This window comes from Peromyscus leucopus, chromosome 11, assembly GCF_004664715.2.
Source record: "Peromyscus leucopus breed LL Stock chromosome 11, UCI_PerLeu_2.1, whole genome shotgun sequence".
Lineage (NCBI taxonomy): Eukaryota > Metazoa > Chordata > Mammalia > Rodentia > Cricetidae > Peromyscus > Peromyscus leucopus.
The window spans coordinates 31223004-31250608 of record NC_051072.1 but is presented as its reverse complement, the minus strand read 5'-3'; the positions used below and the strand labels follow the sequence as shown (position 1 = coordinate 31250608).

At 36.1% G+C, this 27605-nt stretch overlaps 1 protein-coding gene across 1 annotated transcript in view; it reads left to right on the top strand.

Moving 5' to 3' along the window:
* The window catches only part of Hcn1 (hyperpolarization activated cyclic nucleotide gated potassium channel 1), a 384202-nt gene that overhangs the window by 51846 nt on the left and 304751 nt on the right, over positions 1–27605 (top strand). The window lies entirely within an intron of this gene.

Sequence of the window (27605 nt, the reverse complement as noted above, 5' to 3'; positions counted from 1 at the left end):
CTGCCAACTGACGTTTCCAAAGGTCTGAGTTAAATATACCACCATCAAGCAAATAAGGACCTCTTTCCACAGCTAGCATATTAACCTTTTTTGGCTTTTTCCTTCATAAGCATGGCTCTTTGTATTAATTATAAACTGGATTTGATTGTCTGTATAAGAACAAGAGCTCAAAAGACCTCCAGATTACCTAATGGAACACTGTAATGAAAGTCATACACTGACTCTGGATTGTTGTTTTGCTCCTACAGAAATGCCTTTTGGTATCTTAAAAGATGAATTATGGTTTTAAAGAAGTCATAAAATGCAAGTTTTATTTACTTTCTGGGCAGCTGTATCAATGTTTTTCTGTCGGCTTGTCAATGACATCTTGGTTCACAGGATTTCAGGAAATGACATGCAATAATAAAACACTGCATAATACACTGATGAAAGCCATAAAATGGATCATTCTTAAAATATGGATCTGGAATATATTTAAAAATAAATGAAGCATATTTGAGAAATTAGATTCATTTGTAACATTTCTAGCTAAACGGAAATTGATGTCTAGTTCTCAAAGCTTTTTTTTTTTTTTGCAATAATTTGAAAATAACAATTGAAGATGATTATTGATAATAACCAATATTTATTGGGGAGATTGTATTAATGACAAGCAGTTTTTAATTCTTTGTACAAATTTTCTCTCTGAATCTTCTCTACATCCCAAAGAGATAAATTCTATTGTTGTCGTCAATTTCAGATGATGACAAACACTCTTAGGCTCCTTGCTGGGACTCAGAGGCTGGTAAGGGGTGGAGCTGGGATTCATATGGCAATCAGATCCCAGATATAGGTCTCACTGTAGCTTGTACTCTTTTCTTTATAAACATCCCATTATCCTACCATTTTTAAAGATAGTTTATGGGACTCTTACATGAGAATGTGGTTATTATAACATTATAAAACTGAACAGCTACTCTTAAAGCAAGGGCAAAAAAATATTTTGACATATAGTCAGTGAGAGAAAAGTCACAGATAGAGCTACCCAGTCAATTAAAAATACAGTAGGCAGTGTAACTATTTTTTAATGACTTTCAGTTTTAACCCAGTTATCCCAGGGAATGGCAGCAGGATGAACAGATGGCATTCTATCAGATAAAATGACAGAGCATGTGGTCAGAGAGGACACTCCTTAACACCGACGTTTTCTGTTCCTGGCAATGGTCACAGGCACCTAGATCTGTGTGGCATGACAGAATTTTAAAGGTGCCTGTGATGTCATTCAGAAACATTAACTGTCTGATATCATTATTGTGAAATGCAATTTAATATGCACTTAGTGAGATTTGCTAACCACATGCATTCAGGAGAATTGTGAGTTGGCAAGATCTTTCTTATAAATAAATGACTTTGGTAATAAATGAATCAGAAGCTCATTTAGCTGAAGAATGTTTTCTTGGTTATATGATACACCCATATAATAATACATATCATGAATGTTTAATGACTGATAGCAATACTCTTACTAAAGATGAAGAAATTGAATCACACTCCAGAATTTAGTACAAATTCATTTATTCCACCTACACAATTCAAACTATAATCACAAAGAAACTTGAATGGCTCCCAAACTGGCATGTCTCTACCTGACTTTTATAAATGCCACCAGGGTGTGTTTACAAGTGGAAATACAAGTTAATCATCAGAAGTAGCTGTATGGGCTTTTGGATTAAGACTGCAGAGGAAGAGATGAATTCACCCACATGTCTTTGAGTTCTGAGTGTTTTAGTACCAGGCTGGCTAATGCTAAATTCAGCAAATTTGGGGAAGTCATGTGTGAAGTCTGGAAGCTGCCACTGTTCTAAATGAATCATTCCCAAGGAAAGCAGCTGCCTGCTATAGGGAACTGTGTTCATCATTGGTGGTGCTTTTTTTCCCACCCCCGGCCTGGATTAGTTCAACTAAAACACAACAAGAGTCTCTGAAGCCAGATAAATTAGAGAAATGTTATGAATGAGATGCAGGAAGTTTGACATTTGCCCTCTGTGGTCCATCAAGGCTACGTGTAAATGTGTAGGAGGAAACAGTTGATGAGGATGATCAATTTATAAATGCCCTAGGGTTAAGGTATCAAGGGGGAAGTTACTTTCTTAAATCAATTGTAAGATCAATGATTTAGAGTGTAAAAACCGAGCTCTTTGACACTAGGTTGAAGTTTTTTATACATAATCAATGATATGGAAATCTGAACAATTTAGATAAATTAGGCTATAATTTTTTTTAGTAAGATCCTGAGCAAATGAGTTTTCCTTACTCTTGTATTTTGTTTTTTTCTTTATTAAGAAAGTTTTTTATTTATTTTACATATGTATTTTGGTTTTTAAAAGTCATTCCCCTAATTAAGCGATATTACTTTTCTTATGGTTGACTTTCAAGTATGCCAGAGTTCCATGCCTGCTTGCTGTTTCATAATCTATCACAGGGGAAACAATTCTGTATGACCCTCCAAAAAGACACATATGGTGAGGAAATCCTTGGAAATTAAATGGAACATTATTAACAATTTGTGATGATCATAAACCTCTAAAGAGATAAAGACCAGATTAAAAGCTTAGCAAACAGGGGATTATTCGCTGTATAAAAGTGAAGGGTTCTCAAAACCTCAAGTGCCCTTTTATTGACCTCGGTCTTTTTGTCCAAGGGAGATGATCCTTGACCCGTTTTAGAGCCTTGTAAAATATTAACTGAAAGCATACGCATCACTTTGTGTACAGTTACTATGGAATGCAACTACAATCCCAGAGCTAAGTAGGGGACTGGGACAGGAGGATGACCATGAGTTCCAGGCCAGCCTGAGCTATGTAGTAAGATACCAGCATAGAAATAATGGAATGAAAAATAACATTTGAAGGAAATGTTTCCCTTCTATAGGAGTTATCCAATTACAGGGTTCAGTATTTCAACTAAACTAGACATTCTTTCATGGATCATGTAAAAGATGGAGTGCAATGCGTGATTGTATAGTAACCATAGCTTTCTGGTACACAGCATATTTTGTTTAGTTCTCATTTCCTATCTCCTTAACTTCTTTTGTGTGGATTTTAGGCATATTACAATCAAGTAAATGTACTTCGAGGCAGGAAGGAAGGCTTGTAACTGAATATCTTAGGCATAGCAGTTGCAGATAGATAATTTGTTGGCATGTTACAGTGTTTTTCTACTAATCAATTTTAGATTATGACATTGGATTAGAAGATTTGTCTACTATTTGTGAGCAGTAACACAGTGTTGTTAAGGAGACAGTCTTATAGGAAACTAAGACACAATTTGGTTTCAGGTTTTTGTTGATTTTAGCATGTTATTTGGTTCAGATTAAAACTTTAACTCTTGGTATATATTATCTGGCTACTAAACATTTTAATGTATTTTAAGCACGTTTGCTTTTAGAAAGCACATAAAACTTCAAGTCTTGTCACAAGCAAATAAAATGTTTGCTCAAACCTGTCCTCTACTAGAGTGTAGAGAGGTTTGCTCTTACCCATCACATCCAATCTGTATATCTTTGATGTGCCTCTGGGGCTCTGCTGCACACTGCACTCATTTCAGCCTCCTCACTTTGCACCAACATTTGCTTGTTTTTAGTTTCACTATACCTGAAAATAACAATTATCCTCATTACAATTAGGTTGCACATGCAGCACCTCAGATTGGAAAGTCATTTTTTTCTTTGTCTGTCCTTTAAAAATTGATTCAAAATCATTTCCAGAATGTATTCTATCTGGATGCACTCAGTTGTAATAGCAGTACTGTTATACTGATGTATTCTTCTGGCTCCGAATATTTCAGTTCATGATAGTCATGTGTGCTGTCCTTGCCTTTTCTAGACATGAACATTTAAATGGAAGAGTCACTGTCCATTTTGTCCTTGAGTCTCCTTGTGTACTAGGATAGGATCTTTTGTTTGTTTGTTTGTTTTTTTTGTTTTTCGAGACAATGTTTCTCTGTGTAGTTTTGGTGCCTGTCCTAGATCTCACTCTGTACACCAGGCTGGCCTCGAACTCATAGAGATCCACCTGGCTCTGCCTCCTGAGTGCTGGAATGAAAGTCGTACACCACCAACACCCAGCTGGATCTTAAACACAATATATTATCGGGGCATACAATCTGTTACTCACATGATAATTTAGGTGCTAAATCCATTAAATGTATAAATAACATGCATTTTTTTATGCTGAAGCATTTTAAAGTAGTGTTTACTTCTAGATAGGTAACAAAGCAGATGCAGCTTTGTAGGAAAAGCAGACAAACATGTGAGTACATAATCATAGATGATATGGTAAGTAGTGACCTGAAAGAGGAAGTGAACAATCATTTCTACTCTGCACAAAGAAGCTTTGCAAGATGCTTGAACTGGGTTTGAAGCTGGAGTCAGGACCATCCACCTGTACTACTGGGCTCCTGGAGTATAGCATCAAAATGAAGACACAATGCATAGGCTGCCTAGCAGAGAGACTGTGCATCTCCAGAGAGAGCTTGAAAGCATAGACTGGAATTCCTGTTAATACTGAACTAAGTAAGATATTGTCAAAACAGTTTAGGCAGGAAACTTACATCTTATTAGTTTGGCAGAGTTCAGGAGGATGGAGGCTGCTCAAGAGAGAGTCAACGCCAATAGTAAAGGGAGAGCTTTATCCCTGACTTGCAGTGCTCTGTGTGCAGCTGCACCAGGCAGGATTCATTTTTGATTAGCTAAAGGGCACATATTAGCCAAGTATTCTTGTCCTTAAAATATGTGTAGCAATGAATATAAGTCTAGGAAGGATATTTTGTAGTGTTTTATTATTAAATGTCAATTGTGTTCATGATTTATTTTTAGGAGTTAGGTATAGAATGGATTACATGCTACAAAATTGGTGTATTTGGTTGTTTATACCAAATGTCCTTTGTTTTCTATTCAATCTAGGGGAAGTCATATATAAGGGACTTATTATGTCTATGCATAATAGCATACTTAGGTTTAAATGATGTGAGTCTTATGAAACATTTTTGAAATATTTTAATTTGATTTATGTTTATTATATCCATAAGCATAAGATTCTCAATTACATCATTCTCTGGGTAGTGTATCTTCTAAGGCATTTTTATATGTGTGGGGAAGTCTCCGTTTTCTGCAGTAAGTATTTATTCTGCTAAAGACCACTAGGTGTCCCCTATCAGTTATGTTACTTCAGGGTTCTAGATTCTTAAATAATAAAACCATTTCTTGTGAAAATACTCATTTACACTATCGGAATCACTGAGCTGATTGGCTTAAATAGTTCTATAAAAAATTAATTATCCTGTGTATTCAGCCAGGCACAACATAACTTGAGACTAAGTAAAGAGTGTTAAGTTACGTTTGAAAGTAATTATACTTTGAGAGAACTGATTTCAGTATCATACTGTATGTTTTGGATGTGCATTTTAGTAGATAACCTAAAATTCTAAATTAAGATTTTTATGAGTGTTATTATGGAGAACATGCTAGATCAAGATGAACATGGTATGTGTTGATTTTCATATCTGTGTGTTTGAATTGATACACCTATTTTGTGAATAGTCTTTGGTCAGTGACCCACAGATTTGTCCAAATCCAAATGGTTCCCACATGGAAGAAACACTTTCTGTATATATTGTTTCATTTGTATGGGTGTTTGTGCACCATATATGCATGCACTTGATTGCTTCTGAGGCTAGAAGAAGACATAGGATCCCTGGAACTGGAGATATAGACAATTGTCCACTGCAATGTGGGTTCTGGGAATTGAACCAAGATCTTCTGGAAGAGCAGCCAGTGTCTCAACTGCTGAGCCATCTCTCCAGCCTCAGAAAACTCTAATTTATGTAAGAGTGTAAGATCAAATTTGAAATTTTCTGCCTTCTTAGCTCATTATCAAAACATATCCAACTTCTTAGCAATTGTATACATGGTGGTGCAATCAGTATTGTTTTGCATATTTTTCTGTACTTCAATGTGTAGCCATCAGTAATTATCGTATAAAGCATATTCAAACTGTCAGAATTGTACCATGGACATACATCTGAGTGTTATCTCCACAAAGATTTGTCATGCCCTCAAGCTAGTGTGCTCATTTTTCCTTCTCACCTCCCCTTTCACCCTTGTTTTCTGTTAACGTTGGAAGTCTAAGAGAGATCCTTTGTTTTCCACTTTTTTTTTAGTCTCTATACCCAAGAGTCAAGTTCTGTATATCCTACTTGAATGTGCTTGGAATCCTTTCACTACTTGATCTTAGTGCCTTCCTATTACAAGCCAAATTCAGTTTTCTTTCACTCGTGTTTCTAGAATAGGCTCATAACTGTATTATACAGCTCATCCTTGTTTGTCCTTCAGTTGACTGAAAAGTGCTATTTTTCAGAATAAATGTTGTATAATGCATCTACTAGAAACATTTCTACAACTTTTCATGATCTTTGGGATAAAACATAATATTGAAGATCTTTTGAAATCCAGTTCTAGCCAAATTCAATTCAGCCTAGGATATTGTGCCTATTAATCCTCAACAATGGTGAACTTCTTTAGGTATCCAGAGAATATATATTTGTATATATTATTCATTTATTACCTTCCTAGAATTTGTTTCATCAACTTCAGCTAATATGTCATTTTGAGGATTTCATACATATGTATGTATCATTTTTACATAATTTTTATCTCTCCCTCTCCCTGTACAATTTCTCCCATGTCTACCTACATTCTTTCAAATGTATGGCCTTTTCTTCTTAAATTATTATCGTCATACAAACATATACAGCAGAGATCATTACAGAAATACATAAATCTAATTTAAAGTGTAGTGAACAACTAATCGTGATGGTGCTCAAGCCCAATGATACATCTGTAAATCAACACCTGGGCCTAAGGCTCAGTGAACATTGAGTAAGAATGGGCCAAGCAATTGGAAGGACCACAGGACCAGAACACCTTTTGCAAGACAGTGTCTTCCACCTAGGACAGGGAAGTTGTACCCATGAAATCTCAGCAACGTTTTTTTCCCCTAATCAAACCACAATTTAATGTGAACATCACTTCCTTGAGGTTGAATTAAATATTCTCTCAAAGTTGGTCACATCTATGAAGGGTTTGGCCAAGTCCTTGTGATTTTGCTTTATTATACTCATCCCTTTTCTAACTTTTCAAACTATAATTTTTCCAGCTATCTATTATAACTCCAGAAAGTGGAAAAATGGCTTTCCTGTATCTTCAGCTCTTGGTATAAGCATCAGACATAACAGTGCATAAATTCCTTCTTGATAAGTTATATTATACCCTCATGAGAACTTCAGTTCTATTATACAGGAAAGGCAACTATGTAGACATTGAAAACACAAGAGAGAGCCTTGTGTGCAGTACTAGCGAATTTATGGTATAGGTAATAAAAGCAGAAGAAAGAGACATTGTTTAGAAGTATGAGGTAAGGGGCTCCAAGAGAATGAGTGTAAAATGTATCCATTTTCAAACTAATAATTGTCTTTCTACATGTCAAGCCAGGGAAATATTTCGAGACGTTGGAAATCATTGTAAGGATCAATCATGAGCATGTTGATCATGTGACACAGGGGATAATTATAGCTTTACTGCTTGTCTTAGGGTTTTTATTACCGTGAAGAGATACCATGACCATGGCAACTCTTATAAGGAAAACATTTACTTGAGGTGATGGCTTATAGTTTCAGAGGTTCAGTCCATTATCATCATGGCGGGGAGCTGGAGGAATAGCTGAGAGTCCTACACCTTACAGGCAACAGGAAATCAACTGAAAGTCACATTGAGGGAAGCTTGAGGAAAAGAGATCTATCTTAAAACCCGCCCCCACAGTGACATACTTCTTCCAACATGGCACACTTCCTAATAGTGCTACTCCCTTTGGGGGCCATTTTCTTTCAAATCACCACACTGCCTAATTTCATAGGATTGTTTTAAGGAATTATTATTGTTGAAAACACTTTGGAAGTAAAGTTTGTAGACATGTAGATTATTATTATACATGTTTCTTTGTATTTAAAACTTGAAGAAACTTTTTAAATAAAAGAACTTCAATTTAATCTTTTATTGTACCTGTTTTCCTTTCAAACACTGGGAACACTATAATGCAATTATGCATTACTTCTGCCCTAAATATACCAAGTTAAGAACTGAAGTAGTTCATGAATATGGCTAATCGAGGACAACAATACTTAGCTTCACATTCCCCCAATGTTTCTGATAAGTGTCTTACACTGTTCCTGTTGTGCATGCACACATAATATATATTTTGATAGCTGCTAGTTTGAATTCATCCACTGTGCTCTTAGAACAAACATTTGCATGCTGTTGCTTTGTGAATGCTGGAAATACAGTTTGCAATGTGCATCTAACTGGAAGTTTTCTTTTGCTGCCAGAGTGTTTAATTGTATGCATGTGTTACATCAATTATGCAAGTAATTACACAGAGGAACAGATCATTTTGGTGGGTCTTACACCTGGCACACCTGTCTTCAAACAAGAAAGATGTGATGAGACATGACTTGGATACAAATGAAACAGTGACACTCATTATTGAAAATAATGAGAAGAAGTGAAAAAAATCTTGATAGGAAATCTTAAATATATTTTAATAGTTCCTTTATCCACTCTTAATGGAAAAGTCTATGCTTTTCATTGATAGTTTCTCACAAAGCAATCTTACTTTTTTGTGATACAGTGTTGAAACTGCTTGTGTTCATTTGAAATCGTTAATTCCATATTTAAAAGAGTGAGGCAGAATATTTGAAATATATTAGAGATAATCAGGGAAAGTTGTTTTAAGACCTATTATAACAGTTATGAGAATGTTAGAATAAAGAAAACCATGGTCTCTCAATTGCACTGGGTAATGACTGAGAAAGTCTTCAGCTTCGCTTTCTTGCTGATGTATGCACTTTGGATTTTGTATTGGAGGAATCATGTCTCAGTGTGAAAAGGAAGTGCATTTGGCTGGTTATATAATTCTGATGGCTATTTTGAGTTTAAGTCTGCCATTTAGGCCAGTTGAGTTTTTTTTTTTTTTTTTTTTTTTTTTTTTTTTTTTTTTCTATATATATATTTTTTTTCTGAGTCAGGATTCTGGTTATCTGGAGTTCTCCTGATGACAGTTGTGTAGCAAAAGAATAGTAGCTGTTCTGAGGCAATCTTTCTAACAGAGTAGTGACATTAAGAGTTTGTTATTGAGTATATAGTAGTGGGTGGGGATATCTACAATAACATGGCATAATTTTAATTTACTTTTTTGCATCAGTATGACTGCAAAGATGTAAATGAGCAAATATTATATTATCAAAGAAATTCAGAGTTTGGAAATGAGAATTAATAAGTCCCTTGTATTCAAGCCCCTTCTAGATAATATTTTCTTAATTTTATAATATGAACAATGGCGTATACTTGGATTGTATGGTTGTTTTAACAATTAAAGGGATAATTCACAGGAAAGTGGTTTATAAGACTCTAAAACTGAACATTTAAAGATCATATTGATATCAGCCTTTATTGATTCTTTACTGAATCTGGAAAAAAATGGAATTTTACATTTGTAGTATTCTTGGTTATACCTGAGAATGAAGACTAGGATTGTGTTCATCTGTGCTCTGCAATTTCGAACACAGGAGCTGTCACTTCTGCATTATACCTAGCAGTGATGATGGAGCAATCAACTAAGTTATTTTGTGGGAAGATGACAAGTTCTTGGTACATGAAGTAGTCCTCTGTTGTGTGCAATGCTCATGTTTGTGATACTAAAATCAAGGATATCTATTTAGTTCTCTTCATTCCATTCTACTGTCAATGACCTTAAGTGCATAGGTTTCAACTATAGTGTGCAATTTAAAAGATCTTCCCTATTTTTTATCTAACCTGACACCCAGAAACATATAGCTTAAAAATGTTCAATCTGATTGTTACCACTCCATTTATCCCTGTATACAATTATTATGGATGTAAGTGAATTTTGTAATAACAGTTATTTCCAGTGGATGCAATACAGTGTGTTGGGAAAATTACTGAAGAATTTCTAGCTTGTGGAATCTTATAATCACAGGAATTTTTTACTCTAGAATACTATCAGAATGTGTATAGCCTCAAAGTAGTATATGTTTTCACTGACTACAAGATCATGTTACAAATAATATATTCTTAAAGTTCTGAGTGACTAGGTTCCTGCTCTCAGATATTTCTCTGGAATTGTGACATTAAAGTCTGCAATTACACCTATAAAGCCTCACATATACTTTGAGACATTGATAGATATCTTATTAGGTTTCTGGTTGACAGGCATCTAAGAAATTATTCTTTATACAACTTGGATAGGTGCATGAATGTGAGTGTCACAATGTGAAAGAGGGAATATGTATGACATGGATGTTCTCTCAAGATCTATAATATATTGGTGACTTGCAGAGGAGGCAGGAAGAAGCAGCAATGGATTTTCAAAAACATATTTCACAGTCTTGCAAACCTCCATTTGTTTCTTCATTACCAGTATTTGCTTGCTGTTGAAGACAAATATTTCAGTGATTCTAAATATCTTTGAGAATTTTACTGAAGAAATTATCTACCCCTCCCCATTTAGTTGAGTCATTATTTGGAATTTACCATCAATCTCCCAAGGTTTGAAATTATAAGATAAATCTTAAGCTTTAGAAGAAAAAACAAAAATCAGTGAATATCTGTTCCAACAAAGTACTATGAGTTTTGACAGAATTTTCTGTAGCAGCAAATTTCTTAACTCTGATTTTATGAGACCTACTTAAACATTGTCTATAGACTATATAAGAGATATGCTAAAATAGAACATTCTCTGTCACACACCGTCTCTCCCCCCTTTTTTCTAGAGTATGAATACTATTTCAAGAGACACCTATGGAGAACATGTTGTATTACAAATACTTAAGTGAACAGTAAGGAAAGATCAATAGATATCATAAAATAACTATTCAGGGATATGAAGAAATATCAGCAAATGATTTACTCAGTATTTATAAATATCATTCCCATTCAAAGTGAGTCAGTTGTCTTCACATTTACACTGGAGTATATTACACTACCCACTATCCTTGTACCATTGACTCTTTTCCTGCTTGAAGTCATTTCTCACATCTTTGGCTGTCATTGCAATTGCTGAAGCTATTCCAAGAAGAATCCATATGTTAATAAATTCCACCAGCAAAACCATTGCATTCTTCACAAATATGAAAGATTTATTGTGAAACATTTCTTTGGTGGTGAACCTGTTTATTAATGTTCATTTTTTGTTATTGCTGTTGTTATTTTTTAGGGTTAAGAGAAACATCAGGTAGTGAAATTACCCACAGCCTTAGGTTGGTAGCAATAAAGATATAAGAGATCAGAGGACTCTATACCTGATCACCACCCTTGACAAGACTGGGTTTAGTTCTGTTTTGTTTAGTTTTCATCACCTTTATCTCTATGTAAGCAGAGTTTTGTCCTTGTCTTCTTTCTCAGTCATTGAGAAGATTTCTGACAAAGTGTCAGCAAAGTATTGATTATTAATTCTAAGATAATTATTAGAAAACAAATGGATATTCTTTATTACACACACACACACACACACACACACACATACACACAAACACACACAAAATGAAGCATATACATAGCATGTAGAAAATTCTATTTTAGGACCCAAAGTTAAAATAGACTTCATTATTCCTTGAACTGATGAATGGAGTATTAAAAGACACAGTGTAACTTGTCCTTTTGGTCAGAGAGCCATTGGTCTTATTTCTTATTTAATTATTTTGTCAGGATCATTTCTACCTTCCGATGCTGAAAATAATAACACTTGTATGAGAAAAAGAAAGTGGTGATAAGAAGGTGATTAGATTAAAAAGGCAGACGAGTGTTTGGACAGAACAATGGTGTTGCTGCTGAGCCCAAGGTTCTGTGTCCTACCCCCACGACACATATGGGAGAGCAGACAGACTCCCCTGGTTGTCATCCAGCCTCCACACAGTGTTATGGAATTTAGGTGTCTTCTGCTTTCCTGCAAGCTATAGATAACTAAAATTTTAAAATTAAACAAATCGCATTAAATTTAAGACAGAGTAGTTCCAAGTTGGTAGAATATCTGGCTTAATTTATAGGCTCAAACATACGCAGGATAATTAGTTGCCTTTTTACCTTTAAAAAGATTCTTAAGATAGTAATTTACCTTTTTACCTCTAATAAATCTTTAGGTGATAATTTACTTTGTTGAGCCATTTTATGTCATATAAATATGAACATTTCAGGTTAAAAATACAACAAAGTGCTGTAGTCATACAACATTCATACTATAAATATTTTCTTCTAAATTATACTATAAATGTTTCCTAAAGGAAAAGATAATCCAAACAAATTTTCCTAATAAAATAATCACAACAGTTTCTTTTAGCTCAGTTATGGAAAGATGTTCCTATTACAGCTCATTGTTATGGAGATGTCCTTGAAGTGGAGTGATGATTGTTGTCATAGGGTTTCTATTGTTGTGAAGAGACACCACCACCATGGAAACTCATAAAGGAAAACATTTAATAGAGGTGGCTTACATTTTCAGAGGTTCAGTCCATTATACTCATGGCAGGGAGCATGGTAGCTTACAGGCAGATGTGGTACTGGAGAAGCAGCCTGGAGTCCTACATCTTGTAGGCAACAGGAAGTTGACTGACACACTGGGCAGTATCCCGAGCATAGGAAACCTCAAAGCCTGTTCCCATGGTGACACACTTCCTCTAACAAGTCTATACCTACTCTAACGAAGCCACACCTCCTAATATGGCCATTCCCTATGAGCTTATGGGGGCCAATTACATTCCAACTACCACAGTTGTCTTGGAGTGTTTCTCTCTTGCTCCATCTTGATCAATGTTCTTCTCTGTGTGATCTGTGAGTCATTAATTGTTTTCTGGAACCCCTACCCCCACACACTTTAGTAGTTTTACACTTGCTAAGTGGCTTTTCGTAGCAAAGATCTATATTTTACCTCCACTTCACAGCCATCATGGGTAAACCAGAAATCCTGGATGCAGACCATCTCACCTGGATATAGACTGACTAGGAGATAAGCACCTTCCTTTATCACCATTGCTAATCCTTTGACAGAAGGAGGGAAAGTTCTTAAGGATCTTGATGGAAAATTGCATGATGTCTCATTTCTTGTAACTATGACCGAAATTTGTCACATGGCCTCATGCATGCTCAGTAAAGTCAAAAAGAACCATTTTGCAATTTACCTTGAAGGACAAAACTAGCTTTTTGCTTCATAGCACTGTCTAAGTAGTTGAAATAGGTATATACAATAGAATTTAATGTAAGACATTTTGATATATTTATCCCCCATTCCCTATCAGATTTACCCATATCTCCCCACCCATTTCATATCCTTTGCTGGGAGAAAGAAAAAGACAGCTCAGTGAGTTCAGTTTTTGCTGCTTGAATGCTTTGGTGTGTGGTGCTTCACCCTGGAAGGTGTGTGGTCTGCCTACTCAGGGTCACACCCATAAAGAAAACAGATTCAATTCCCAGTAGTTTCTGAGCTTGGAATAGGATTTTTTTTGACTATTCCTGATCCAAGCTGGGATGTTTGTATGACTTTTTGTGCAGGTCTTGTGCATACTGTCACAATTGCTGAGAGTTCTTATGTACAACCACCCTGTTGTGTCTGGAAACCATTGTTTCATTGTAATAAACTGCTGTCTCTCTTGTTCTTGACATCCCAGGTATGGCTTAGTATTTCAAGGACTGTCACTCATTGCATAATATCCAGCTGTGGGTTTCGGTATTTGTTCCCATCTGCTATAAGGAGTAAGCTTCTCTGATAGTGGTTGAGCAAGGCACTGATAGGAGTATAGCACAATGTCATTAGGATTCATTTTATTGCTACAGTTTTTTGTTTGTTTCTTTGTTCAGAACAGTAGTATTTAGTTTTACCCCAGGTGCTTGGGCTATCTAGTCTCAGGTTTTTGGTCCCAAGGGAATATTTCTTAAGCAAAATGGCATATAAGGTTGTTTACAAGAAACTTATGACCATGTAGCTTCGGTAAATAGAGATGTGGCTGGAGAGGTAAAGTGGTGTTTTGAAACTCTAATTAAAAACTTTATATCAAAGACAATAGAAAACTGTTGAAGATCTTAGACACTAACATGCAGCTTGGATAAACAGAGATGTGGTGACAAAAATAAATTGTTCTTTTGAAAGTCAGGATAAAGACTTTACACTGAAGACAATAGAAGCCCTTTAAAGATTTTAGGCACCAACATTAGGCAATGTTCATTAAATGTACAGTGTTTACTATGGAGCCACATGCTATTTTTAGCACTTAAAGTATTGGTATAATTAAGTGCTCCTGCAGCCAGAAGTTTGTCAAATTATTTCCACAAACAAACGAAAAAGCTGAAGGCCAGGGAGATAAACAACTTGTCTAAATTTCACAGCTAGTATATGACAACAGCAGGATTCAAGTTTATATATAACCTGTATACCTTAGTCTGAATTTTTTGTGCTTGTTATTAGTGTGTGTGTATGCATGTGAATATACATGCTTGTGTGTGTGCAAGAGAGAGAGAGAGAGAGAGAGAGAGAGAGAGAGAGAGAGAGAGAGACAGAGAGAGACAGAGAGAGAGAGAGAGAGACAGAGAGAGAGAGAGTGTTCATCTTTAGGCCAGAGATCAAACTTCAGGGCTCTTCATTACTATATGCTCCGACTTTTTTTTTAAAGCAGGGATTTTCACTGGAATCTGGAGATTGCTTATTAGGAAAGGATAGTCGGAAAGTAAACCGTGGGGATCTGCTTGCCCCTTTCTCCAATATGTTTCATCACATCTAGTGTTTTTATGTGAGCACTGGGCACTGAATTCAAGTCTTCCTTTTCACAGCAAGCACATTACCGAGCTGTCACCATGGAACCCAAAGTCTTAATGAGTAGTTACACTGTCACTTTCTCTGCTTACATAGTATGCATATAGTTTGAGATGGAGGCAGATTAGATTTAAGACAAAATCACTACTAGGTACCATGCGCCATAATTTAAGCAAGAGAAAACTCATTTGAATGTCTATAATGTAACCTTTTTTCTAAGCCCAAAGGGAGTTTAGAAGGCTGATGGGCATTCCTGTGAGACCTGGCCCTTGTACTTCATGACTCCCTTAGGGCTGCCTCCTGGATACATAAACCAGTCTTTATCTACTATAATTTTTCAAGTGAGCTCAATCTTAATAGGATTATAAATAACTCAACTAATGGAAACACTAATTTCCAAGCTTCAAAACACCAGATTTAATGTGAGTTTAATAATGTATTAATTGTGGATGAATGTTTGCATAATTTAATTTCCTAGTTTCCACACTAAGATCTTTGCCCAATCAAATGGAGAACAATGTTATGAATATGTGATATAATTAGAATAATTCTTTTACAAAGGATATTTATTATACTTGAAATCTTGAGAACACTTTAAGTGCAAACATTAAACCACCATACTTTAAGTATGGATCACAATATTTTCATTATCCTTTGAGTGTATTACTTTTATCTGGACTTTATTTTTCAAACAATTCATACTTGAAAAGTACTTAAAAATCAAGCACTTATTTTTTTAATAATTATTTTTGTACCACTATTATATCCTCAATCATCTTTAAATGTTATGCCTTACTCCAGTAGACATAAATTTATTTTATTGCCTATAATATAGCTTAGAGAGTATTCTGTACTCACTTAAAATATTCTTTATGTTATTACTGGTTTAATATTCTACAATGGACAATTAGGTCAAAGTCAATTAACAACGTTTTTTGTTATGTCTGTAATTACAGTATTCTACAACCCTACTGATTTTTGTGATTGCTTATGTTGGCACTTCTTCGAGATGGTTCTGAATACACTCAACCAAAGTTTGGACTGCTCCATTTCTCCTATCAATTCTATTGGTTTTCACAGAATTTTATTTACAGTTAGCTTAATGCAGGATTGCTACATTCTCTCAGAGGACCACTCCCCTTAAAGTATCACATGACCCTCCTTATAGCTTACTAATCATTATGTGATTTATATTTTCTTATATTTGATTTCCAGTCTTTCACTTTAAAATGAGTTTCTTATAGACAGCATCCATTTGAGTCTTCATTTAACTGTCCTTTTATTTTTCTATTCTTACTTGATTTTAATTTAATAATTTGATACATTTTATGATTGCTTTTTATCTTTTCAATTTCCTTAGAAACTGTGCTTCATTATTTTCCCCAACACTTACTCCAGATTTCAAATGTTCATCTTTGTTTTTATCACCGTCTACCTATTTACCTTCAATCAATATTGCGTTGGTTCACGTATCCTGTACAGAAGATCTTGCAGTTTATTTCCATAGTTTTCCTCCAGCTATTGTACTACATTATTTTATACACCATTAATATGTTCTGCAATTTTAAAAGTATCTCTCTGCCTTATATTTTAAGTTCTTCTTTAAACATTAAAATATGCATTTGTATATAATTTCTGCTGCATCTTATTTATTTGTGTAGATCCAAACTTCCATTTGATCCCATTTTATCTTCAGATTCTCTCTCTCTCTCTCTCTCTCTCTCTCTCTCTCTCTCTCTCTCTCTCTCTCTCTCTCTCACACACACACACACACACACAGTTGTGTATCTACCACACACACACACACACACACAGTTGTGTATCTACCTCTCTATATATATATTCTCTATATATGGAACCCTATTTATTGATCTATGTCTGTGTAATTTTTTCCTCACAAATTTCAACTACTTTATTCTTCTTATCTCCAAACCCCACTGCTCAACTCAGCTTGACAGTAGGTTCTGTTATTTTTTTTTTTATTTTTCACTGCCTTAATCTGCAAATTCTCTTTGGTAGGAATCTAATACTAATTCTGATGGATATTTGTTCAATGATGACTGTGAGCCCAAAAGGAGAATGTTCTAGGTGTTTTGTCAGATTTGGTAATTAAGAGGTAAATCTTCCTTCTGTTCCAACAACACACTCAGAAATAGAATGTTGCACATTGTTTCAAAACTGAGAATCATATTTCAGAGAGATTTCCAACTCAGAATTGGTGATGATATAATTTTAAAAGGAAGGTAATGGTAATTTTTACAACTTACATTGCCCAATAACAATTTATAAGTCACAGTGTGTATTTTTTGTGGAACAATACTATTATAGGACATATTTTTTATGCCATTATATTTAAATCAACAGTTTAGACAAACCAAGTAAAAATGCTAATCACTGGAAACTTTATCAAAGAAAAAAGAAGCTTATTAAACTGACCTTGTGTGCTTAAACACACGCTTCACCAGCTGACTGTGGGTTACATTAAAACCATTTACCATTTCAGATATTTTGTTATATTCTTAGTGTCTGCTCTTATGAGTCTAAGTAACTTGGATTACTTTTACCAACTGATTCTGTTACATGAGTAGTTCATATGGGAAACATCAGGCCATATTCCTTTTGTGAATAATGAATTTTTTAAAATAACTCTTGGTCACAAGAGGGAAGAATGCTTGGGCTTTGTTTCAGCTTGGACATTCTGAAATGGACAAAGGAAAAGTTCATATTTTTTTCTCCCAATAATACAAAACTTACTCAGTTGTATTGATTCAGATTCCAACTTTTTTTTTCTGATAGAAAAACAGTGCATCTTAATTACTTGCTAGAGAGATAGTATTCTAACAGTGAGGAAAGGTCTGTAAGATAGAATGACAATCTTGAATGAACATTTTTTTTTATTCGTTCAAAAAATCTGGCATTCATAAAACAGTCTTATACTGAATTAGTAAAGTGGTAACTAAGTTTTCCTCCAAGATCCATGACTTCACTATCCCTGAGAAGTTGGCTAGGTGTTCAGTCAAGTCATGATTTCTCTCTTGTTGAGTGGGTCTTAAGTCCAATTATAGAGATGTTGGTTACTGCCAAGTTGTGCATGCCACTACTGTGCCCTTAGCAGTATTTAGCTATGCTTCTTGTTGTTGTGATTCATAAGAATAATACCATATGGTCAAACCTTAAAACATTTACATACAGGCAACATTATTCTGGTTGAACAGGTTGTATTTATGTGTGTATATATTATACATACACACACACATACATACATACACATATATATCTATGTGTGTGAATGTGTGTGTAACAGCAGTTAAAGGGAAAAGAAGCCATGAATTAGAAGGAAAACAAGAAGGGGTATATGGAAGAGTTTGGAGAGAAGAAAGGAAAGGGAGAAATTATGTAATTATACTATAACTGCAAAAATAAAAGAATTTAAAAAAATATTCTACATTTTTCTCTGCAACTTATAACTCCTTTTTCTCAACAGACAGGGGGTAGCTAGTTCCAATCTGGGTTTCAATCAATTATTATTATTATTATCAGACTATTATAAAATGGACTCAGTCTTAGTCATGTTCAAAATATGACCTTTCACTTTTGTAAACAGATTTGGCATATTTTCTTATATTTGACATGGTTATTGTCTTCTAGAATGGCAAGGTTTTAAGACTATATTTGTTTCCAACAACAAATTATGAAAAAAATAAATATAGAGAGAGCTGAATAGGCTTTAACATGATTATAAATAGTTTCAGTGCCTAGCTTATAGATTTAAGTTTTACTAACTTTTCTATAAGGCTTTTTTAATCCCTGTATGAATCTGTCACTTTCCTTACCTGTATTTCAAAGTAAACAGAAGAATGCAATCTTCGCTCCTCTCAGTCAATTGCTTAATACATGCTCCATGCTTAAGCTCTCATTGTTGTACACACACTACAACATACTTTTTTGAAAAAGCGCAATACAGCAGCCATGTAACTTATGATATTTCGAGCATTAAGTGACCTTGGGAATCTATAACCTAAGGGTTGTTAGTTCTTAAAATGATTATATGTCTGTAGAAATTATCAGATTTTCCTCTTCTGTTTCTACTTCCCTTCATCTTTAGTCGTTCTTTTGATCACCTTAGTGAAAGTGTTCTTGAACTGGGAAACATGTGTAGCTTCATTCCTCTGGTCTTGATCTTGTTACCTCTGAGAAGAGCAGGTTTAACGGGGTTGCCCCCAGAGGCTTTTCCAGGATTAAGACCACAAGTGTCTCATCCTCTTGCTAGTTATTTTGGTGTCCCACATCCTGAGTTGGGAAGCGAATAATTTGGCACTCTTCCAAACTGTTACTCTTTAAAAACTACATTTTCACCATATTTAGTAGTGATTAGTGAAGATCACTTTTCTAGGACCAAACATTCAACCTGTAAATCCTTCTTAGGATACGTGTCTATTTACTTCAGTGTCTGAACATTTTCAGAAAAATGTTCCCCTATTTTCTGTACCTTTTGATCTATGTTTATGTTCTCCTTTGGGATCTTTTCTCAAAGTAGGTGGTTTCTTAAGAGCCTCATGAGAAAGATTTTTAATTTTTTAATTATAAAGGAGCTATTACCAGGGCTATGTACCAATAGACTGTCTCAAAGAACAACAAGCAAAACAAACAAAAAGAAAAAAAAAAGAAAAAGAAATGTAGCAATTTCCCCCATTAATGGTCTAGGACTTGCATTATTCATGTTAATGTTTCTGATCATCTGGACACATGACCATGAAAATACTAAGTGATCTTAGGAAAACACTAACTCGTTTTTTTGTTTGTTTGTTTGTTTGTTTCATTTGCAACCTTCAACCCCATATTCCTGTGACTTTGAATTTATAAAGCCTAATGTGTTTCACCAAGTAAAGAACCATATTAGAAAAACAGGAGTTGTTGTCCTTTAGTACAGATGTGTGACCCCCATGTGCCAGGGCTTCTACTGGGTAGGGCTGATGGACAAGCTCTCCTTTGGTCATTCTCTGCTCTGGTGTTCAATCTGTACATTATTCATTAGAATTTCCTTCATAAATAAAATATTTTCTTTTGAAAGCATATACAGGTTCCAAAGAATATATGTTAGTTTTAAAAAAAGTTTATTTTTTGAAATCATAATATAATCACATCATTTCCTCCTTCCAGTTCCTCCCGCCAAGTACTTTTACATAACCCTCCTTGCTCTAGTTCAAATTCATGGCCTAATTTTTCATTAATTGCTGTTACATACATGTAAGTAACACACACACAAATGCGTGCTCATGCGCGCACACACACACACACACACACACACACACACACACACTCCTAATTTGTTTTTGCTTTACATAGTGCTAAGGGATAAATCCCAGGTCTTGTGAATATTGCATAGCATACTCAACAGCTAAACTACATTCCTAGGCCTGGGTTAACACTTTTCATTTGGACAATAAATAACTTTAAAACTGTGCCATAGTCTATCAGTGAGAAAACTCTCTCTGGCAGCAGCTGAGGCAGAGAGGAGCATTTGGCCTGCAGTTCTGTGTGAGGCAAATCAGCATGAGAATGAGCGTGAACATTCCACCTCTTTGCAGAATGGAAACACATCCACATTGCCACATCTAGATCACTCCATGGAAAACCTGACAAGTGTAGTAAAGGAGCCATCTCTGCCATTCAGAGCTGAAAACTTACAGGTGACTTGGATTGCAAATGTCTGCGTTTGTGATTTACATTTTTGTGTCAGTTACCAGCAAGAGACCTGTCAGCTGGGTAGAAAGAACAAGATAAAATCAGAATTCCCAGAATTACAGAATTGCATTCTTTCCTGCCTGGAGGCATAACCTTCTTATTTGGCGTTACCTCTGAGCAGTTCATCTTTTAGAAATATATTTAGCGTAGAATTATTATAGGCAAGCGAACGCATCCATATAGTATCTATTTATATAATCCTCACCTTTTCTGCAACATTTTTGTTATATTTTTTCCTAAACCGAACCCGTAATCCTGAATATTCTGACTATTACCACCTAGTAGCTTAGAATAAAGTCTGAATGTCTTAATATGAGGAAGACCTGGAACTGTTTGCCATCTGCTTTTCTCTCTATACTCAGCTGTTAGCATGCCATGTTTTTGCAGTTGATTAAGTAGCTCCACAAGCTTTATTTCTACACTCTGAAGCTTGGTTCTTTCTTAGAAATTTTTACATTGGTTATTTTCTCTGCCTCATCTTCCCTTAACTGAAGTCACTCTGCCTCCACACTGACTCCACGTCCTTTTGAGTCATAGATTATGACCCTGAGCTTGGCTTTACTTATGTGTTTCCTGGTGTGCTGATCTGGAGCCTCTACTGTGTAGTCAGCTGGTGACAGTTAGGTTGTGGTGAATTCTCAGTGCTCAGATAGTTCTTCCACATGGCAAATGCTCAGTCGAGACTGTTGAAGGACAATTCCTGGGAGTCAATGATGGTGGTGTTGTATCAGTGATTTCCATATAAATCTTCACAACTGCTCATCTAGATAGCCACATAATTATTTTCAACAAAGAAGTGTTGCTAGACAATTTTTGCAGTTGACATTATGATAGTTCATAATTATTATACAATGATGTGACAGATTAGGATGCATTAGGATAAACATGATTAGGCTGAAATTTTGTTTCTATTTCTTGTGAGCTCTGTGACTTGTTAAGCCTTTACTTACTTATAGGTTGAGTAGAAATAACAATGGACTATCGCATGGTACTATTGAAAAGGACTGCGTGAGCTAATGTCTGTTGTGTGTGTGTGTGTGTGTGTGTGTGTGTGTGTGTGTGTGTATGAATACTACATCATTAACTGTCCAGTATAGATGCTTACAATAAACTAAAACTTTTTTCTTTTTCTTTTTTTTTAATTTTATAATTAATTTAATTTTACATATCAACCACAGATTCCCCTGTCCTCCCTCCTCCCGCCCCCCTGCCCTCCCCCAAATCCACCCCCACCCTCCATTCCCACCTCCTCCAGGGCAAGGACTCTCCTGGGGAAAATAAAACTCATATGCGAAATATTTTATAGTCAGTGCAAGTGTCCAGAATTATTTTGTGCTCTATTGACATGTTTCATTAATATATTATTAAGTTTTTCCATGTATCTTTTAAGACCTTCAAAAACCAGATTTTTTTTTTTAGGTTCCCTTCAAAAATTCTATAATTTTAGAGGTTAGATTTTTTTTTTTTTTTGGTTTTTTCGAGACAGGGTTTCTCTGTGTAGCTTTGCACCTTTCCTGGATCTTGCTCTGTAGACCAGGCTGGCCTCGAACTCACGGAGATTCACCTGGCTCTGCCTTCCGTGTGCTGGGATTAAAGGCATGCACCACCACCGCCCAGAGAGGTTAGAATTTTTAATTAACACTTTGTATGTTTCCCTATTTTATATATGAGTGAGAAATACATCATCATGAATTAAATATATACTGCCTGATAATAGGTGGAGAAATGTCAAAGGGTCATGGTGTGAGGTATTAGGAAGATAAGACAAGGAAAAAGGGTCGAGGGTGTCTTGCCTTTGTAAATGCTATAAGAAGAGCTCAGCTATGTTATGAATCTTTATTTAGCACAAACATGTAACCACTGCCTCAAACACCTATATCTTATGAGGTCACTCATTTCCATGACTAAAATAAGTGTAATATTGTGACCAGATCTTGTTTACAGAGGACAGAGAGTATGCATTCTCAGCATGTCTGAGAACTAAAGGTTCAAGAAATGTCACCTTTCCCCAGAGCTTACCAGAATGTACTAACCACAATCAGCCCAAGATGCCATAAGGAGAGACTAATGTATGCCCTCCACTCCTGCTGTCCTTCATAAATGTTAAAAACCCTGGAATGCCACCTTTTCATATTCAAAATAGTTCCATACAGCCACAATCCAGGCTTACTGTATTCCTGCCAACTACCTTTTCTCACACTTTTCTACTGGGTACTCTAGGGCTTGGGGTCAACAAAATACCCCTTCCTTCCAATTCTTCTTTCAATAGCTCTCTCAGTTTTTTTTTTCTTTAAAACCAAAATCCCACCTGAGGTTTCTGCTTCCACTATAGCTCATGCAAGTGGTGACTTCTCTTTCAGTTTGCTCATTCTTGGGGACCACGTGATAAAGCTTCTTGATCGTGGTTTTCAGGTCCAGTCCATTTTCTTCTTTTTGCTGCATTTCTCACTCAACCAATCATGTTCTCCAGTCTTCATGCCCCATGACTGTATTTTTAAAGCAGGGGCAGTCTTCCCACTTCTGGTCATCTTTGACTTGTGTTATTGTAATCATAACTAGCTTTCCCTTCCCCTCTTCCCTTCCTACCTTCCTTCTTGAATTTTTTCTTCTCTTCTCCATCCCTTTCTCCTTTCCTCTTTCTAATTCTTTTTTTGAAAAAGGATCACATGCAGCACAGGGTGGTCTCAAACTCATTGTATTAACTGAAGGTGACTTTGAAACTTGGGGTCTTCCTGCCTCCATCTCCAAAAAGAGCTGGGATTCTGTAATCTGTGCATCTGTATGTCCTAAGGAGGAAGCACAAGGCTTCCTTCAGTCTATGCAAACTCTCTGCTAACTGAGCTACATTCCCAATTACCAACAGATTTCTTTACTTCTACCCCTGCTTTATTTTTAATAGAGCAACGGGGGCATGTCTTTGAGAATCTAAGCTAAATAATTACTAAATAGCTTTAGGCATACCTGGCCTCTCACTATGTGGAGGGGTCTGTGAGGTCCTGTGTTGTCCCCATTTCCACCATCTCTGTGGCCTCATCTTTTTTGCTGTAGCCTTGAGTTTCTTCTTGTCATTCTCTCTCCCTCAGGAACTGCACCTGGAATTGGCCAAAGGAGTCCTGATTCTTGGCTCCTGGGGTAGTTATTTCTTCTACCTGGCAGTGCTTTACCAAATGGTCTCTCATTTTCACTGTCTGCAGAGCTCTCCACAAGTGTCAGATTATCATGGATCTTCATCTTCCCACCCTTGCTCAACCATCTTGATGTTCTTTATTTTCTCTTTGCAGCACTTAAAGCAACTTCATGTGTTATAGAACTTAATGAAACATCATGTATTATGTTACTTCTTTATTTCCTCCCTACACCAAAACAAAAGCTGCAAGAAAGCTGAGGCTTCATTTCTCCATTGTTTTGCCTCCTTTTCTAAAACTATTTCTGGGATTTGTATTTATTATTTGTTGAACAAATGATTGAATTATGTAATCACTGTTAAATTTAAATGGAATGGAGTCTTCATATCAACCACTAAATGTTTCTCTACTTACAAAGAACTAATTTTACCAAACTGTAGACATAACAAAGAAAGGAAATAGAACTTGGGATAATAATGTTAGTATTTCAAATTATATTTTCTTGTGAACCTCATGTCTAAGTCAAGAAAACGGTGTCAGGAACTGGGTAGATGGATCAGTAATTAAAGCTCTTGCCACACAAGTGAGAAGACCAATTCAGATCCCCAGCACCCATGTTAATGCCTTGTAGGTATGACAGTTCACCTGTAATTTTAGCTTTAGAAGACCAAACGGTTTCCCTGGAGCAAGCTGGATAGTGAAACCATACGTATGAGCAAGGGAGCTTGCTTCCAAAGAATTAACTTAAAGAGCATTTGAATAAGAGCTCTGACATCAACTTTTGATCTTGCACATCTGCACACTCCTGAACCTACATACATGAAAGCATGCAAACACATAGGCAAGTATATCACACCCACCCACACACCCACACAAAGAGGAAGCACATGAATAAAAATAAAAAAGTGAGTCATATAAACTATTAAGACCTATAGTCTTGGCATTAAGAAGGATGAGAACAAAGGCACTTTTTCAAAATCACAGAATTGATGGTTATTAGGCAGAATTGTGTCTCATAGTCTTAACTCTAGCCCCTGGATCTATTCATTCAGCAGTGACTACTTACTAAGTTCATGCTCAGGGTCAAGAAGACATACAAAGTTCCTTTCTTATGGATTGTGCAGCTTAGTAATAATTGTAGAGATACAATCAGCATCCACACGTTGTGGAAAGGGTGGGGTGGTTATAAGAACCACAGAACTTCTGTGAAACAGTTTCTTTTGGACAAGATAGAGACATTACAATCAGGAACTCCAAACAGCTCTGATTATCTGCATAAAATCAAGTCAATAGGCTTCTGAGTATATATAATGGAGTTATTCAGGAGGTCCTACTCCCATCTGAGTAGCTATTGGCAGCTGATAGCTATTGGTGGAGGGCTGGCCAGTTTTCTTCTGAAACGTGGGCCCAGGTAAGTTGGCCATGCTCTACTTGATGGTTTTATACCAATGGACGTTTGGGTAGAGCTAGTTTTGGATTGAGATGAGTTACTTAAAAATGGTGGACATGAAGTTTAGTGGTGGGTCATGTGGAAGAACTAGGAGTTAGAGGGGGTTAATGATGGGTGAGTATGACCAAACTCTATTTTATACTTGGATTAAATTCTTGAAGAATAACTAATAAAAGTTAGTACATATTCTAGGGCTGTGTGATTGGGAAGAGGAAACTGTACGTAACAGAAGACAGACGGGTGAAGCACATCTCTGGCCAGCTGTAATCTGAAGCTGGTAAAGCTTTGAGTGACGAGAGCAGGGAATCAGAGGAATGGGAAGGAGAGATATGTTCCAGAAAAAGGACACAACATGAGTTCCCTACACAAGAAGGATCAGGGCATGTCACCCAAAGGGAAAAAAAGGCCTTGGTGTCCTTTGATAATGCCAGACTCCTGTTTTGATGTCTACCTTTGCTGATAGACTACAGAAAAGTAAATGCTATCTGACTTTATGATACAATTTGACAGTGAAAAGAGGAATCCTTTGTTGGCTTTTTACACTTCAGGAGTGAGTTTGCCACCAACTGGAAAGTCTAACCTCAATCCCCTTGTTCTTGCTGGCGGGCTTAGTTTCATTTCTTGTTCAAAGAACGCACACCCTCACACTCTGCTGCTTCGCAGCTCGTCCTTTCTCATCCAGCCAGCTTCCTATTTTTATTGCTGAGTCATCCAATCAGACTTAATTGTCTCTCTCTCCAGCTGGCTTCATCCTTTTGGAAGAAAAAAAATATGCCACAGGTGCACTTTTTAAAATTAGGAAAACACAAGTCCCCAAATACAGATGGGGCTAGAATGTAGTGGGGGATTCTGAATTCGATGGAGTTGGTTATCACCTTGCTCCTTTCTTTAGGGAGTCCAGTAGTTTGTAAAGTGCTCATTTTATTCTATAAATAGTCTAACTAGTGGGGTCCGTGGAAAATTCTGTTTGTTTTTTTTTTAAATTCTTTTCATACAGTCTTCATTTTGTGGCTAAATTATTTCCTTTTATTTTTCTTTAGAAATTACAACTCTTTCAAAATCAAGTCACTCGAGTTGCTTTCAAAGTAAATGTGGCATGGTATAAAAATATAACCAAATTAGATAGCTAAGATGTTCTAGAAATAATTATACTTTTTGTTTTTGTGCTGGGGATCAAACCCTGGGACTCACACCTGCTAGGCAAGTAACGTAACAATGAACTATACCCCAGCCAGTAACGCATAATTTTAATTTTCCTCTCCATCGTCTATGAAAAACTATATTTCCAAATACAGCCATTGTTAGAAAGCTGAAGAGGAACGTTTAACATTCCTCTGAAGAGCAAAGCTCACTTCTGTTACCTCGTATGAATGTTAAGAACAAAATAAAGTAAACATGAATATAAAGATTCTAGAGAAGTTGGGGAGGTAGCTCAGCTGGTGAAGAAGTTGCTGGACAACCGGACAAGCACAAGACCTCAGTTCACATCCCCGACCCACACAGTGCAACAAGGAGCATCTGTAACCTTGCCCTGCTTCCCTAGCTAAACTGATCAACTCCAGGCCCAGAGAGAGGCCTTATGCCAAGAAATAGACACCTAATATTAACCACTGAAACACACACACACACACACACACACACACACACACACACTCACATTCACACTCACGCCTTCACAGTGTAAAAAAAAAAATAACTTGAGAATACTCTTTGTTCCATGTACCTGAATGCAAGAAAAAAAGACAGTGCATGAATATTGTAAGATCCAGAATACTGGGGAGGTTTTTTTTCGTGAGATGGTGTCTCTTAGAAATGTTAGAAAATACACCCATAAAACCTCAATCAACACAATTGCCTCAAAATGAACTTAGTAAGAACAACAACAATGAACATGTTAACCAAGGGAAAGAAGAGGAAGCCTATAAGGCCTCAACACCTCATAGAGAATTACAGACAACCAAGGAACGCTGAGGGCTAGGGAATAGTCTTCCCCAGGGAAGAGCACACCAATTGGTTATCCAATACCAAATGGTCAGCTCTGAAAACATATACATACAAATAAAAACAGACATATTGAGTAAGTATACTTCTATATTTAAGAATACACACATACAACAACAACAACTAATGAACAAAAAACACTGAATTTGAAAGAGAGCAAGAGGCAGAGGGGTACATGTGAAGATTCGGAGGGAGGGAACGGATAGGGTAATGATGTAATTATATTACAGTCTCAAAAGACATTTAAAAACCCACCTTTTTGCATAATGATATGAAAGTCTGTGTGTGTTTAGCATGGATACAGGTGTTAAATGTTTGACTTAGGGTTGGTCAAATCTACAGGGTCAATAATCCATGGATATTGAGAGGCAGCTATGT